We start from the raw sequence: 18,166 nt of genomic DNA, 5'->3' as shown, positions 1-18,166 counted from the left end.
TAACAAAACATCATCCATGAGTGGGATGAGATTTCCGGCGCTTACGAAAAAAAATTAAATTTTTTAACATCCTTTCTCACATGTCCCTCTCCATGTGACTAAGTCACATGTGGGGACATGTTTTTTTCACATGTTAAAAGTTTATTTTTGTATTTAAAATCTGTCAGCTCCCTAAGGCAGATCTGTGCCTTCAGGGATCTGTCAGAGCACACTCCCCCGTGCATGCGCACACCTCAGCGCTCGCACTCCTCTCACCCCCTCTCCGGCAGCGCTGAGGCCCCCAGCACGTTTCCTGCTGGCTGGCTGTTAATTGGCCAGCCAGTGTGAAATTGCGGTCGGAGCCTGATCATGGGCGCGCGGTCGGTTTTGCGGTTACTCCCATGCCTGCCGCCGTGCCCACTTGATGAGGAAAATCTTTTGCCCAATGACTTTTTATTGAATTTCTTTTAGATGCAAATTACCTTACCTTTTCTTCATACAGTGCATTCGCTTTTATAATTGCTAGTTCATTTTTGTTTAGAAAGCATTAAGAAACTGAAAACAATATATTAATGTAACTCGGCACTGCTTGATTTGAGAATGACAATGGGCAGAATTTTCCATTCTGGAGACTAAGGGTGGAATCATTCCAGATTTGCAAAAGTGCAGTAGTGGATGGGAAATTGGACGTTTTACCCGTCTGTCACAGTGGCAGCTTTTAGCGCACCAGTGCGTAGCCTCCTTCATATCTACAGCCAGGATTGCTCCAGGTGACCGATGGCCTCGAAAACAAAGGGCTGAATTTTTCCGTCGGCAAGCAGGGGACAGGCCCCGCTCACCGCCGTGAAAATGACGCAGGATGACATCGGGGGAAACCCCCCGACGTCATCCCGCCCCATTTAAATCTTCAGGAAGACGGGGTCACAGCGAGATCAGCTGTCTGCCCACTGACCTGTCAATGGCCAATTGAGGCCATTGACAGGATAATTAAAACAATTAAAGGACCTGCCCGTCCAACCTTAAGGTTGGTGGGCAGGCCAGGAGCCCTGGCGGGCTTCTGAGAAAACATGAAACCTCATCCACTGGCGGGATGAAGTTTCATGTAGGGTTTAAAAAAGTTTATTAAAGTTTCAGTGAAATTTATTAACATGTCCCATCTTGTGTGACATTGTTACATGAGGGGAACATGTTAAGGATTTTTAAATTTTTCTATTTTTAAAGTTTATAAAGCTGTCAGTGATCTCCCTGAGGCAGCACTTAGCCTTAGGGAGATGTGCGCTCTTTTGTGTGCATGCGCGAAAGAGCGCACTCTCGCATTTGGGGACTCCCCCACCCGCACAAGAAGAAATTCTGCCCAAAGAAGACAGCAGCCCCCAAATTTAGTGATGCCTCTCTGGGGCACTGGCTGGATGCAATGAAAGGCCGCCACAATGTTCCCTACCCCCACTCTGGCCAGAGGAAATCAACCAGAGTCACAAATCCAGCCTGGGTCTGAATGGCAGCAGTGGTCAGCGCCATTGGAGCACAGAGGGGGTCAGCCATCCAGTGCAGGAAGAGGATGAATGCTCTCATCCATTCCCCCAGGATAAGTCAACCACCTCATCAGTCTCAACTTACATACTCACAAACTCATCCGACATCCACAGGGATCTCACACCTCAAGGGATAACACCACTAACTCTCACAAACACCCTCATATCTCCATCAGGCTCATATCCTCTGGAATTTGCATCTTCATCCTGTCCATGGCTCCACTCACGCACAAACATTCACGCAGTGCCAAGTGTCCTGCGCACACTGTCTCCATCTGTTTTCATGCAGGAGAAGCTGGTTCGCAACAGCAGGGAGATGTTCCAGACTGGGGGTGGAGTGGCTCACATTAGACCCTCATTCACCAAGGAGCGTGCCATCGCACTGACTGGTGAGGACATGGACCGTGCCTGGGCAACGGTGAAGTTGGCGGCAAACACACACGTGAGGATCCTGCACCACATCATCCCCCTCTCAATATAACTGTGTGTGCTCTCTCTCCTGCTTTTGACTCTGCTGACATGCACTAAATATCTCTCCTTTGATTCATATGAAGCTCTGCCAAGAGACTGACATCCTCAGCCAGCCAGTTCCTCAGCTCCACCCAGGTCCTTATCTCCAACCAAGAGGATACCTCTTCCAAAGAAGAGCTGGAAATAAGAAGCTTGGTGGGCAACTCCAGGGCAGCAATGCCAACCCAACCCATGATGGAGTGTAGACTGCCCCTTTGTCTCAGCTTCCACTACAGCAGAGGTGGAGGCTTCCCAATGTCTCAAGGCTGCAGTGGAAGTTTCAGGTCATGAGATCCCTGTCTGCTCACATGCAGGCCCACTTTTGGCATCCAGGCTCTCAATGCTGCCATCATGGGTACAGATATCAGTGTTCAAAGGAGAATACAAGCTCACAGTAGTCCAGCAATCTGGTGTCCAGCCCCATGGAAGTGGCAGAGGTGCTGTGGAGCATGAGCCTCCGATCCTGTCTCAGGATAGTAGCATTCCTGTTTCCACCACTGAAATTGTGCCAGAATCCTTGCTGTTGCCTCTCAGGCAGCCAGCTCCAAAGTTTAGCCTAGAGCAGAGCCTAAGACCCAGGGCCACTCTAGAGCATGCTCCAAAGCCACCTTCAGTCTCCCCAAGTGAAAAGCAGCAGCCTTCCACCAGTTATTGATTGCACTGCATAGGAGCACCAAGCCACAGATGGGATATATGGTGTAAAGCTATTGTTTCTGCTGATTGCACTTGCATGGCTATTTACTTCTGATAGTCAGGATTTGGAAATGTCGATTACACGGTATAAGCTTCCATTCGTACTAAGGCTATATAATAGAGCATTCATGCCTGTTCCATAGATTGCATTCAGCATTCCTGCCTGCAACAGAAGGGGAGGAGCTTTGAGCTGGAAAATTCCTGGTTAGTTTAGACCTTTCATTCACACACAGCTAAACTTATAGATGCTGCAATGAGGGAAATGATCGTGTCCACGTTTGTACGAAATATCCTATATAGAAAAGACAGATGCAGCAAGCCTGACAACAGATAGCTAACAAGGTTAATGTTGTTCCCAACATTCAAAAGACTTAATTGTAAATATGCAAAAAGATGGCAGCTCTGAGAAAATTGTCAAGGTTAAAGCTCACAAAAATGTTTCTGTACCAAGTAGCAATACCAAATATGAATGCCATAAAGTGTTTCCATATAACCAGTTACTCTTTGCTAATCTATCAAAAGGATTCATAAATTTTATATACCCAGAGCAGCATTTCTCCATTAATATATGAAGTCATAGAATACATTTTTAAAAAACTACACATAAATACATAAATTACTGGAGAAAAATTATGCCAGCAAATACAATGAAACCATTGTACCCCTGATTGCAGGTCGGCTTTGTTCAGCAAGTTAGCGACAGCTATATGCAGTTTATTTTCAGTACTGCCATTATTTATTTTAATAGAAAAACTAATTCTGAAAATTGCATTTATGGCCTTAGGAGGCCATACAATGCTTTCACTCATCTATTCTCTTATTATAAATGACATATTAGTGAAGCAATCAATATGTGTGGATTTCTACAACCAACTTATTAAGTTTCCACATGCATACCTCAAATAGAAAGCTACCACTGTTTTTAATTTTATTTTTCCTAATATATAATGCTCACAATGTAACCAATTTACTACCAACGGATTACTTTTGAAGTGCAGCACTGTCATACCGCAGGCAATCAATTTGAATACAGGAAAGTTCCATAATGAATAAGTAACCAATTAATCTGAGGTGTTGGTAGCTGAGGGAATGATCTTGGCCAAGATAGTTCCCTCCTCTTCTTCAAATAATCACATGGATTTTGAACACCACCCTAAAAGGTAAATGGGGATTTTGTTTAATGTCTCCTTCAAAAGACAGCGGGTGGAATTTTCTGTGCCTGTTGGTGTCGGGCTTCATAGAGGGCGTGAGCAGACAATATGGCGGGAAGGCCAAAAATCGGTTTCACAACGTTGTGAAACCAGTTTGCGATCATCCACTATGCCTATCAATGGCAGGCCGCATTTCCTGCCGGTGTATGTCAGGAATGTCATTTTAATATATCTGCATATCATTATAAGCCCTGCTTGCCGGAATCATCCCCCCACGCTGAATCATCGGGGCACATCGGCATGATTGCATGCCAATGTATTTCACAATAGCATTTATAAGCTGTGCACCTGGCAAGTTGCATTTCAAGGGGAACTCAGAGTTGAGTGCACACTAGTGTTGCACAGTGTTCACGAGGGTCACCTATTGGATTTCAAGGTTGTGGTGCCACGCATTCAGGTAAAGGCATCAGGCAAGTCACTTTTTCCCAGCTGGCTGACAGTGTGGTGCTGGAGCAAGAGCTGCACTGCGGTTGGGGTGTGTTGGGGGGGGGGTGCAAGGGGTGCACTGCATCTGAGGCCAGCTGAGACAGTTCATGCGCAGCCACATTGGCATGCTTGGAGTCGGACCTCTAGCTTATCTACCCACTCAAGCAATGCAGAGGCATGAAAGTGTCACCAAATTCTACAGAGGTTTTCACCTCTTGGGCACAGACTGCAAACCAATGAGCGTTTTAGTGGACTGCAGAAAAATTGGATGAATGGGCAAGTTGTATAATCTCCTTGTGACAGCTGGCCATGGAGCTGTCACTGGTGGAGGTGCTCACAGTCCCTTGCAATGTCATTATTCAGGTTTGGACCAGTCTCCCCATGGCTCAAGCTAACAGCACAACCTTTCAGTGTGAGTTAGGAGAATGCCTGCGTCTGAACTGACAGCACAGCACGCAGTCCAGTGGGCGAAGCTGCTGCCAATCGGTCAAGTGGAGTGGGGAGTAGGTGGTGGGGTTTAAGGCAGCATTAAACTCTGGCCACCACTCTCTAGGATGCGTTCAGGGGCTTTCAGACTTAAACAAGAGTGGGTTCTTAGTGCACCCATGCTAACCCACGCATCTCTCTCTTTCATCCTGCAAAAGGAGTCCATCAGGAACATGGAGCTTAGTGACTCAGCTGTATGCCTCATGACTCACAGAGAGCAGAGACGAAGGCCAAAAGAGCAATGGAGGCACCTGGCTGGACAGGTGGAGGAGCAGCGCCCTCAAGAAGAAGGGGTGCCTGGGGCTCCTGCGCACGCTGCTGAAGAACCACAGCGAGCTGTCACTGGTTGACGCCTAGCTAGACCCAGGATCGATAGGCGGTGCTTGTTGTTCCTGCAGTTGACCGAGAAACACTGTCACCGAAGACTGCGCATGCCCAGGGAACTGGTCGGTCACATGCGCCACCTGCTGCACAATCTGACACCACAGGGACACAGAGGGCATCTACAGCCTGTGACCGTGAAAGTGACCGCAGCAATCAATTTTTATGCCAGTGGGTCCTTTCAGGACTCCACAGGTGACCTCTGTGGGATATTGCAAGCCTCCATGCACAAATGTATCCATGAGGTCGTGGACCCCATCTCCATGAAGGCACATAACTTTGTGCATTTCGCCTGGGATCAGGAAAGCCAGGATGCAAGAGCGATTGGATTTGCCCAGATCTCAGGTTTTGCACAGGTGCAGGGTGCTATCGACCACACTCACATGGCGTTCAGGTCTCTGTGGTAACGAGCAGTTGACTACATCAACCGCAAGGGCTTCCACTCGCTGAATGTTCAGTTGATGCCCGACCACCACAAACACATCCAACAGGTCTGCACACGGTTCCCATGGAGGTCCACGACTCTTACGTTTTCAGTTGTTCTCAGATCCTGGGGTTGGCTCCTCAGGAACGAGGACTACCCACAGAGGACGTGACTGATGACACACGAGCGGCGGGCTCAGGGTGCAGCAGAGAGAAGGTACAACGAGGCTCATTCTGCAACTCGCACCTTGGTGGAGCAAACCATTGGAATTTTGAAAATGAGGTTCCGGTGCCTTGACCAGTCTGGTGAAGCCCTGCAATATAATCCACAGAGGGTGTCATGCATCATTGTTGCCTGCTGCGCCCTTCACAACCTGGATTTGCAAGGGGGAGCGGAGCTAGCTGAGGAGGAGCTGCACGTCTCCTCTGATGAGGAAGGCATTGACAGGGATGAGAGTGGAGGTCCTAGAAGGTGAGGACGACAGCAACGAGGCTATCGCACTGGCCAGATGAGGCAAGTGCACTTAGGAGGCCCTTATAGCTGCTAGATACATGGAGGATGATGACGACAAACATCATAGATCCTCACATTGCATCTGTAAATGTTTGACTCTTGTCTGGCTGATTGCAGTGCGTATACCCTTTGTGATAAGGCTCCTGTCATGGAGACGCAGCAGATGCCCATAGTCCCTACATTCCAGGAGGATGATGACAGCATGCAGTGGGGACACTCCATAGGTCCTCTCATAACTTATGTGAACGTTTGACTCTGGCTGATAGCAGATGGCTTGCACTCTGTAAACAGGGTCATATCATGGAGATGCAGCGGGGAAACTTTAATTTCCCCTGATCCTATGGTATCCTTCATGAGCTAAACCCTTGAGGACAACACTGTCACTAGACACAGATGCTGATGAAGGGGGGCCAGCCACACCTCAAAGGTGCTGGGAGCACACAGAGAGAATGATGGAACTCTGTGCCACTGGCTCAGGATATTTTGGCAGCAGTGATAAGCCCCATTGAGATGCAGACATGACTGATGGGTCCAGTGACAGTAAAGACACACCATCAGTGTTGAAAAGGTTGCACAAAGTGCAGGGAAAAGGCCCTGGAATGAGACACCTGCTTTTAGCTTGTGCAGGGACCAAGGTTTCACATCTGACTGACACTGCTCATCAGAATAAGGAGCCATAGGCAAGGAGATATTCTTGGGAGTTTATTTACAAAAGTGAACATTATATACAAGTAATTAACACCCATGCCCAGGCTATGCAACTACATCTTCTTAACCTTCCTAACTCTGCCACTACATCATGGTGCTTTCCTGACATTCACAGCAGAATTGGAGGCAGCCTGCTGACTGATAAGACCTGTCTGTGATGACCTTGACGGGCATCCCCTGGAGGGCCGAGACTTGAAGGTCGCCAGCCTGCTTTCAGGCCCTACTGTGTGGCATTGGTACCCTCCTTGGCTTTTGGAGCTGGATTTGCTGGGGTCACAGGAAGAGGGATTTGGATGGGCCAGATACAGCCAGAGTCATCTGGGGTCTGCACCTGCTGATCCTCCTCCCAATAGGTGCCTGAGAGCCCATGGCTGACTCCTTGAGGAGAAGGGGAAGCTGGAATGAGATCGAGCTGCCCCCCAACCCTCTTGTGTTGACACTGTTGGAGCCCACTATGGCATCAGTGATAAGAGTTCAACCACACAGCAATGCAAGACCAATGTCATGGACCAAGGTCTCCATGGCGGCTGCCATCCTACCAGTGTTGACGTTGGTGCATTGGCATGCAGTGCTATAACCTCAGACTGAAGGCAGACAGACTCCTCCACCATGCCTTGCGATCTGACGAATGCAGCAGATATCCCTCCCTGATGTCCCCGAGCTTGCCTTTGCAGCTCTAGCAACTGAGCTATGACTGAGCCAGAGGCTCGTAGTCTGACTCGGACTCAGCAGCTTACTGGCCTCCAGCAGTCCTCGGAGTGTCGGAAAACTGGGAAGTCCCTGCCGCAGCCTGCTGTGGATCAGACAGTACGGTGTGCTCACCAGATTGTGATCCCGAGTCTCCTTTAGAACTAGGTCCCACTGAGGTGTGTGTCTCTGCACTGGTGAAGGGTGTGGGTGAGCGTTGTGATGGGTCTTCCATGAAGGTTTCATCAGATTCTTACTCTGAGGTTTCTTTGGGGCTTGAGTCAGGACCTGGGTCATGGGCCCCCTCAGCTGTTTCCCAGATGTGTCCACGAAAGCAAGGAGAGATAATTAGTGCATGGCAGTGGCCTGTGAAACAGGACCCATCACTCACAGCATGGTTGTCTGACGGATGTTGCACTGCTGGATACTCACTTGGTTGGGTACCACCGACCTCACTGTCAGCACAGGAATAGTCCAGATCTTCGCCAGCCAGCTGGATGACTCTATTTTCAGAGTCTGTGAGGACCTTGATTTCAGGCATTCCTCCACCAGTCTATGACCTTTCCCTTCAGTTATGTGCCAGCTTGACCTGCATGAATAGAGATGGGGACAGTGTAAGCAGGACGTCTGCCAGGCATCAGGCCAGATGATAAGTATGCTTGGCATATATGGGTGGTGAGTGGTGCGATGGGTGGGATGAGGACACAATCTGCAGGGCAGATGTAGGTATGTGTGAGAGAATGAATGGTGATATCCCTTGAACTAGCAGTGAATGAGATCCCTGTAGATGTGTTTGTGAGTGTGTGAATTGAGAGTGATGAGAAGACTGAAATACCCTGGCAAAATGGAGGAGATCGTTTGTCCTCTATCTGTACTGGGCGGCTGTCTTTTTTGCAGGGCTTTGGCACTGACCATTGCTGCCACCGCCTCCCATGCAGGATTGGCGGTCTCGCTTGACCGGGGTTAAAGGACACTGCGTCGGGCCTCCACTGCATCCAGTCGGCACTTGAGGGAGGCGTCACTAAATCTGGGGCAGCATGTTTTCGCCCTTTGGCAGCCATCAGTTCACAGAAACTTTCTATCCCTCGAAGACTGCTAGCTATTTGCAGGGGCAGCCTATAAATATGGCACCCAATTTACTGAAGGCCTGAGGTGATGGTGGGGCGGGCGAATGAGGGGACACCCCACACAGACCCAGCGTGTTTTCTGGGAATGCATGATTAATGAGGCAGAAGTGGAACGATACAGCGTGAAAAGCCGCCTCTGCGGCCAGTAAGTAAAATGTCCTTTTTCTGCCCGCTGCTGCACTTAGTGCAAATCTGGGGAATCTCGCCCAGCATCTCTGACAGTGGAGACTTCCCTTAGTATTGTAGTGAAATATCAATCTGAAATTATATCCTCAAGTGTGTCTTGGGGATTTCACTCAGAACTTCCAGACTGAAGAGAGTGAGCCAATCTGGCACTTGTTTAGTCAGTAATGAAGCAAGGTAGACAAAACATTTTAAATATTTAAACTTATTTCTCACTTAACTTGTTCGCTTATTTCAACATCTGTTCATGAAGATTTTCAGGATTTTTTGGTGCATGATTTCTTATGTAAGACAAATAAGCAATGCAAAAGTATACAGATGAGATCAGGTATTCAAGTCACACATACTGTACATGTTGATTGACAAAGCATCTGCTCAATTAGCTTTACAAACAAGAACCAGATTTGAAACAAAGTCTAAGGCCCACCTTGAGTTTCTCTCTGCTCTGGTGATCGACATTGATGCTGCTTGTTTTTCCAGATAAAAGCTTTTTCTCATCTTCATCTGACCTACTATGTCTCAATTCCTCCCAATTTCAGCTGTCTCATTTCCAACTTTTCTTTGCTGTGGTAAATTGTCTCCCTGCTTGCTGGCAGTAAGCCTTGACCCACCAGTACACAGTCTTCCCAGATGCATTTTTCATGATTTTTTTTTTAGTATTTAGTGGCTTCTTCCATTTACATCTTTACTTTTACTGCTCCCTTGTGCATTTCTCACTATTTCTGACCTCTACTGCTATGTTAACCATCTTATGTGATGCAGACATTTTCTGGGTTTTTCAATCTAGTTCCAAATGTGTATTTAAGACAGCTGTTGATTTAGAGCTTCAATAATTTGAAGGACTATGAACTGGTTCTTATGCTACAGCATTGTGTAGGATTGACTAAAAATAGGCCCTAAAGTTCCACACAGTTGGCTGAATTCTCCCCCCATTGGGCGGGAGGTTGATGGGCAGGCGCGTGCAGGCACGCTTCTGATTGGTGCCCCCGATTGGAGGCACGGCGGGCGAGGGGATGCCTAAAATCGAGAGTGCGCTCTTTCGCGCATGTGCACGAACGAGCGCACTCATCTCCTTGAGGCTAAGTGCTGCCTCAGAGAGATCGCCTCTACTTTCAAAAATATGAAAAATAGAAAAAAAAAATTTCCTTACATGTCCCCTCATGTGATAATGTCACGAGTTGGGACATGTTCATAATCTCCAAAAAAACTTCATTAAAATTTTTAAAACCCTACATGAAACCTCATCCCACCTGTGGATGAGGTTGCATGTTTTTTCTTCTTCCCGCTAGGGCTCCTGGCCTGCCCACCAACCTTAAGTTTGGACGGGCAGGTCCACTAATGACCTTAATTGGTCTGTCAATGGCCTCAATTGGCCATTGACAGGTCGGCGGGCATGCAGCTGATTTTGCTGCTCCCCCCGCCTTCCTGAAAATTTAACTGGGGCGGGGTGACGTCAGGAGTTCCGCCCGATGGCACTGCGCATCATTTTGCGCATCGGCAAGTAAGCCCCGCCCCTGCTCGCCGACAGTAAAATCCAGTCCAGTGAGTTGCACCAACTTTACACCAGTATGTCTAGAATTGGAACAGTTGAGACTCAACAGAGGTGAATCTGTGAGAATTTTGAGGATCTGCTCATTTACATGTCCCTTTTAAGGAACTCCAGTATTAATCCCATATAAAACAGGAGCAATGTGCTCACTCTGCTTGAAGATCAGAGTGTGGTTTAGCCAACTCTGGCTGAAGATTGCAGCAGCAGGCTGGGGCAGCACAAGGAAAGTAGAAAAAATGGACATCGGGGTTCACTGTCAGATAGCTGCACTGGCTAAATGAGACCTGCTATTGAGCAATGAGACAGGATTAATTGATAACCTCATAGTGAAAGCACCCCTAGGTAGCAGCAATCATAATATGATTAAATTATATATTCATTTTGAGGGAGAAACAAGTGCATCCAAGACTAGTATTTTAAACTTAAATAAGGGCAATTATAAGGGCATGAAAACAGAGCTAGCTAAAGTGAACTGGCAAATGAGGTTAAGCGATAGGTCAACAGAGGTTCAGAAGCAGACTTATAAAGGGATATTTCAGAGTGTGCAGAATATATACATTCCAATGAGAAAGAAAAATTCCAAGCGGTGGGCCCATCATCCGTGGTTAACTAAAAAAGTTAAAGACAGTATCAAACTTCGAAAAAAAGCATATAATTATGCAAAGATGGGTGGGAGGTCAGAAGTTTGGAAAGAATATAAAGAACAGCAAAGAATAACAAAAAGATTAATAAGCAGGGAAAAATTAGAGTACAAGAGAAAGCTAGCCAATAATATAAAGACGGATAGTAAGAGTTTCTATAGTTATGTAAATAAGAAAAGAGTTAACAAAGTGAGCGTTGGTCCAATAGAAAGTGCACCTGGAGAATTGATAATAGAAGTAGGGAGATGGTGAATTAATTAAACAGGTATTTGCTTCAATCTTCACGAAAGGACACAAGTAACAACCCAAAAAAAGCTCTAAATCAGGAAATGGAAGGGAGGGAGGAATTTGGGAAAATTACAATCACCAGGGTAATGTGCAACAATGGCTAAGTGAGAACAGGACTGGGCACCTCGACCTTTCTTCAGGTGCCCCTTCTCAAGGAGTCAGGGAGGGGCCATTGGGCATCCACACAGAGGAGGAATGCCAGCCGGGCAGTCTGGGGTTTCATCCCAGGACACTCTAAGGTGCCCTGCCACTCCACTTCCCCTTTGCCAGTGATCCCATCATCTCCAGCAGATCAGGCCAAGGAGGGTGCACCAGCACCTGAGCAGGAAATTCTTAGCAGGCCGGGGCCCTTTAGGCCTTGGGCCACCAGAGGATGCCCACCAAAATCATCACAGTTAGCAGGGCATACATAGCAGGCTGCTGCCACCTGAGTTGCAGATGTTGGGGCTGCATCTAGACATGATGGAAGGAAAAAAAAGATAAAGAAGGAATAGCAAGTAGTGAAGAAGGCTAATGCTATCCTTTATTACAAGAGGAGTTGAACATAAAAGTAAGAATTTTATGCTTCAGTTATACAGGGCATTGGTGGGACCACGCCTTGAATACTGTGTGCAGTTTTGGTCTCCTTATTGAAGGAAGGATGTAAATGTTTTGGAGGTAGTTCAGATACCTGGAATGAGTGGATTGTCTTATGAGGAAAGGTTGGACAGACTGGGCTTGTTTCCACTGGAGGTTAGAAGAGTGAGGGGAGACTTGATTGAAGTATTAAGGTCCTGAACAGTCTTGACAAGGTGGACGTGCAAAGGATGTTTGCTCTTGTGGGTGAGTCTAAAACTAGGGGGCACAGTTTTAAATTTAGAGGTCGCTCTTTTAGGACACAGTTGAGAATTTTTTTCTCTCAGAGGGTTGTGAAATATTGGAACTCTGCCTCAGAAGGCGGTAGAGGCGGGGTCATTGAATATTTTTAAGGCAGAGGTAGATAGATTCTTGTTAGGCAAGGGAATCAAAGGTTATCAGGGATAGATAGGAATGTGGAATTCGAAACACAAACAGATCAGCCATGATCTTATTGAATGGTGAAGCAGGCTCGAGGAGCTGAATGGCCTACTTCTGCTCTTATTTTGTGCATTCATATTTGGAAGCATCCTGGGTTCCATCTTGCTGCTAGTTGCTTCAATGGTTGTGGGCATCTAAGGGTGTGGAATTTGGGCCCCCATTAGAGTCTGATAATGAACTCCTATTGATTCAGTTCTGTCACAGTATCAACATAGTGATTATTCAATAATCCCACATGTGCATGATTAAGCCACCATTTGTGAGTGTGCAGCCCGAGCACCCATCATGTAAGCCATTACTTGCAGCCCACCATGTTCTGCCTCCAAAAATGCATTCTGTGAGGTCATTGCCTTTCCTGCTGCTGTTGCCCTGATGTGTGATGTGGATGGATGCCATAAGTACTCAAGGGGAGCTAAGCATGCTACGTGAGTGGTAAGGAACACTATAGATGCAGTTTCAGGGCTGAGAGTGAAACAGTAGAAAACCAGAGGCTGCCCTACATGTCTGGAGAGAGCTGTGGTGGGCACATCCAGTCGTTAATGGCCTTCCTTGGTGATTTGTCATTTTGAGCTAACATGCAGGTGAAGGTTGCAAGTAAGGAGACAATGGGCAAGTTAGTCTTGACTCCAAGAGGTTGGATTAAAGAAGTATGTGTGCACTTTACGAAAGCGTTTGTCAGACCTCACATGGAGATTTATTTGCTCTTCTCCTTATCAAGGGTTGCAGTAGACCATGCATAAAGGGTTTGTAACCAAAGTATATCGGGCATCATTGAAGGACCGGGGTCTAGTCTATGAGGTGAGAGGAAGTAGAATGGGCCTTTGTGCTGGACTGTGCCGAGGACTGTGAGGCTATCCATATGAAGCATCAGCAGCTTTAACAGGAATTTTTCATTTGTTCCTGAAATGTGGGTGTCATTGGCTAGGCTATCATTTATTGTCCATCCCTAATTGCCCTCGAGAAGGTGGGGTGAGCTGCCTTGAACCGCTGGAGTTCATGTAGTGTAGGTTCACCCACAGTGCTGTTAGGGAGGAAGTTCCAGGATTTTGACAGTGAAGGAATGACAATATATTTCCAAGTCAGGATGGTGGGTGGCTTGGAGGACAGCTTGCAGGTGGTGGTGTTCCCATGTGTTTGCTGCCCTTGCCCTTCTAGATGGTAGTGGTTTTGGGTTTGGAAGGTGCTGTCTTAAGAGGCTTGGTGAGTTCCTGTAGTACATCTTGTAGATGATACACACTGCTGCCCTTTACGTCGGTGATGGAGGGAGTGAATATTTGTGGATAGGGTGCCAATCAAGCGGGCTGCTTTGTCCTGGATGGTGTCAAGCTTCTTGAGTGTTGTGGGAGCTGCACTCATCCAGGCAAGTGGAGAGAAACATAGAAACTGGGAGCCATTCAGTCCTTTGAGCCTGCTCTGCCATTCAGTATGATCATGGCTGATCCTCTATCTCAACACCATATTCCCACTTTCTCTCCATACCCTTTGATGCCCCTAATATCCAAAAAATTATCAATTTCTTTCTTGAACATACTCAGTGACCCGGCCTCCACAGTCTTCTGCGGTAGAGATTTCCACAGGTTGACCATCCTCTGTGTGAAGAAATTTTTCCTCATGTTAGTCCTAAATGGCCTGCCCCGTATCTTGAGACTGGAGCCCCTGGTTCTGGACAACCTAACCAGGGGAAACATCTTCCTTGCATCCAGTCTGTCCAGCCCTGTTACAATTTTATACGTTTCAATCAGATCCCCTCTCATTCTTCTAAACTCTGGTGAATACAGGCCCAGTTGAACCAATCTCTCCTCATACAAGAGTCCTGCCATCCCGGTATCAACCTAGTGAACCTTTGCTGCACTCCCTCGATGGCAAGTATATCCTTTCTTAGGTAGGGAGACCAAAATTGCACACAGTATTCCAGGTATGGTCTCACCAAGGCCCTGTATAACTGGAGTAAGACACCTCTACTTTTGAACTCAAATCCTTTTGCAATAAAGGCCAACATAGCATTTGCCTTCCTATTGCTTGCTGCACCTGCCTATTTACTTTCACTGACTGGTGTACAAGGACACCCAGATCCCTTTGTACATCCATATTTCTTAATATATCACCATTTAAATAATATTCTGTTTTTCACACCGAAGCACATAACTTCACATTTATCCACATTATACTGCATCTGCCACGTGTTTGCCCACACACACAGCTTGTGTAAATCACCATGAAACCTCCTTGCATCCTCCTCACAACCCTGCCCAGTTTTGTGTCATCAGCAAACTTGGAAATATTGTATTTGGCCCCCTCATCCAAGTAATTAATATATATCGTGAATAGATGGGGCCCAAGCACTGATCCTTGCGATACACCACTAATCACCACCTGCCATCCAGAAAAAGACTCATTTATTCCCAGTCTGTCAACCAATTCTCAATCCATGCCAGTATGTCACCCCCAAACCCATGTGCTTTAATTTTGCCCACTAACCTCTTATGCGGGACCTTATCAAAAGCCTTCTTCAAATCCAAATACACCATAACCACTGGTTCTCCTTATCTATTCTATTAGTTACATTCTCAAAAAACTCCAGTAGATTAGTTAAGCATGATTTCCCTTTCATAAACTCATGCTGACTTTGTCTAATCCAATTAATGCTTTCCAAGTGTTCTGTTACCACATCTTTTATAACAGACTCTAGCATTTTCCCCACTACTGATGTTAGGTTAACTGGTCTGTAATTCTCTTTTTTTCCCACCCTCCCTTTTTAAATAGCGGGGTTATATGTGTCACCTTCCAATCTGTAGAAACTGTTCCAGAGTCTGTAGAATTTTGGAAGATGACCACCAATGCATCCAATATTTCCAGGGCCACTTCCTTTAGTATTTTGTGATGTAGATTATCAGGCCCCTGGGATTTTCAGCCTTTAACCCCATTCATTTCTCCAGCACCATTTTTTTTTCAATTCCTCCCTCTCACTAGACTCTTGGTTCCCTAACATTTCTGAGAAATTAATTGTGTCCTCTTTTGTGAAGACAGAACCAAAATATGTGTTCAATTCTTCTGCCATTGCTTTGTTCCCCATTATAATTTCCCCCGTTTCTGACTGTAAGGGACCTACGTTTGTCTTTGCTAATGTTTTTCTCTTCACATACTTATAGAAGCTTTTACAGTCAGTTTTTATGTTCCTTGCAAATTTACTCACATACTCCATTTCCCCCTTCTTGATCAAATTGCTTTGTCTGCTTTTGCTGAATTCTAAACTGCTCCCAATCCTCAGGCTTGTTGCTTTTTCTGGCAATTTTAAACATCTCCTCTTTGGATGTAATACTATCCCTAATTTCTCTTGTCAGCTGCGGTTGAGCCACCTTTCCTGGTTTATTTTTGCGCCAGACAGGAATGAATAATTGTTGTAATTCATGCTTAATTTCCTTAAATATTAGCCATTGCCTATCCACTGTCAACCCTTTTAGTAAGGTTCCCCAATTCATTATTTCCAACTCACGCCTCATACCCTCATAGTTCCCTTTATTTAGATTCAGGACCCTAGTTTCGGATTCAACTTCTTCACTCTCCATCCTAATGAACAATTCTATCATCTTATGGTTGCTCTTCCCCAAGGGACCCCGCACAACAAGAGTGTTAATTAATCCTTTCTTATTGCACAATACCCAGTCCAGGATAGCCTGCTCTCTAGTTGGTTCCTCATCATATTGGTCTAAAAACCCATCACATACAAACCCCAGGAAATCCTCCTCCAAGCTTGCATTTGCGGGAAACCAGCGATTGTTGCAAAACCCAACACTCTTGCAGCCTGGCTTTCATGATAGAAACATAGAAAACAGGTGCAGGAATAGGCCATTTGGCCCTTCGAGCCGGCTTTGCCATTCAATTTGATCAGAGCTAACCCTCTATCTCAACACCATACTCCTGCTCTCTCCCCATCCTCTTTGATGTCTTTAGGGTCTAGAAATCTATCTATTTCCTTCTTAAATGTCTTCAGTTACTTGGCCTCCACAACCTTGCTAGCTTGGTTTGTCCAATCTATATGTAGATTAAAGTCACCCATGATTACAGTTGTACCCTTATTGCGCGCGTTTTTAATTTCCTACTTAATGCCTTCCCTTACAAATCCATTACTGTTTGGGGGCCTATTGACAGCCCCCACCAATGTTTTCTGCCCTTTGGTGTTTCTTATCTCCACCCAAACAGATTCCACATCATGATTTTCCGAGCCAATATCCTTCCTCACTATTGCATTGATTTCACCCTTTACTGACAATGCTATTCCACCTCCTTTCCCTATTTGTCTGTCCTTCCTAAATATTGAATACCCCTGAATTTTCAGTTCCCATCCTTGGTTACCTTGTAGCCATGCCTCCGTAATTGCAACTATATCATAACCGTTTATATCTATTTGTGCTGTTAATTCATCTAGCTTATTATGAATGCTCCACGCATTAAGATACGATGCCTTTAGACTTGTCTTTTTACCCTTATTAGTCATCTTAGCTTTATTTTGCACTATGACCCTTTTTGTTTTTCGGCCTTGTTTTTTATGTCTTCCATTTTTGTTTCTTACTTTTCTTTCTTTTGGTTCTATCTTGTTCCCCCCTCCTCTGTCTCCCTGCTCAGGTTTCCATCCCCCTGCCATTCTAGTATTCTAGAATATTCCATCATACTCCTGACTTGTGCCTTGTGGATGGTGGACAGGCTTTGGGGAGTCAGGAGGTGAGTTACTCACCACAGGATTCTTAGCCTCTGACCTGCTTTTGTAGCCACAGTATTTATATGGCTAGTCCATTTCAGTTTCCGGTCAATGGTAACTCCCAGGATGTTGACAATGGGGGATTCAGCAATAGTAAAGCCATTGAATATCAAAGGACGATGGTTAGATTCCTTCTTGCTGGAGATGGTCATTGCCTGGCACTTGTGTAGCACGAATGATACTTGCCACTCATCATCCCAAGCCTGGATATTGTTTAGGTCTTGCTGCATTTGTACATGGACAGCTGCAGTATCTGAGGATTTGCAAATGGTGCTGAACATTGTGCAATCATCTATGAACATACCCACGTCTGACCTTATGATGGAAGGTCATTGATGAAGATGATTGGTCCTAGGACACTACCCTGAGGAACTCCTGCAGTGATGTCCTGCAGCTGAGATGACTGACTTCCAACAACCATAACCATCTTCCTTTGTGCTAGGTATGACTCCAACCAGCAAAGAGTTTTCCCCCTGATTCCCATTGACACCATTTTTGCTAGGGCTTCTTGATGCTATGCCCAGTCAAATGCTGCCTTGATGTCAAGGGCAGTCACTCTCACCTCATTTCTGGAGTTCAGCTCTTTTGTCCATGTTTGAACAAAGGCTGCAACGAGGTCAGGAACTGAGTGACCCTGACAGAACCCAAACTGAGCGCCAATGAGCAAGTTATTGCTAAGCAAGTGCTGCTTGATTACTGTTGATTACCCCTTCCATCACTTTACTAATGATTGAGTGCAGACTGATGGGGCAGTAATTGGCCAGGTTGCATTTGTCCTGCTTTTTGTGTACAGGCATACCGGGCAAATTTCCACATTGCTGGATAGGTGCCAGTGCTGTAGCTGTACTAGAACAGCTTGGCTAGGGGCACAGCAAGCTCTGGAGGCACAAGTCTTCAATACTATTGCTGGAATAGTGACAGGGCCCATAGCCTTTGCAATATCTGGTGCCTTCAGCTGTCTCTTGATATCACGTGGAGTGAATCGAATTGGTTGAAGACTGGTTCTGCAGGGTCCA

General features: G+C 46.1%; 1 protein-coding gene across 2 annotated transcripts in view; it reads left to right on the top strand.

Annotated features, from left to right (window-relative positions):
• Positions 1-18,166, top strand: part of LOC121278460 (collagen alpha-1(XXI) chain-like) — a 468,271-nt gene that overhangs the window by 43,926 nt on the left and 406,179 nt on the right. The window lies entirely within an intron of this gene.

This window comes from Carcharodon carcharias, chromosome 5, assembly GCF_017639515.1.
Source record: "Carcharodon carcharias isolate sCarCar2 chromosome 5, sCarCar2.pri, whole genome shotgun sequence".
Lineage (NCBI taxonomy): Eukaryota > Metazoa > Chordata > Chondrichthyes > Lamniformes > Lamnidae > Carcharodon > Carcharodon carcharias.
This window is presented reverse-complemented; position numbering and strand designations above follow the sequence as displayed.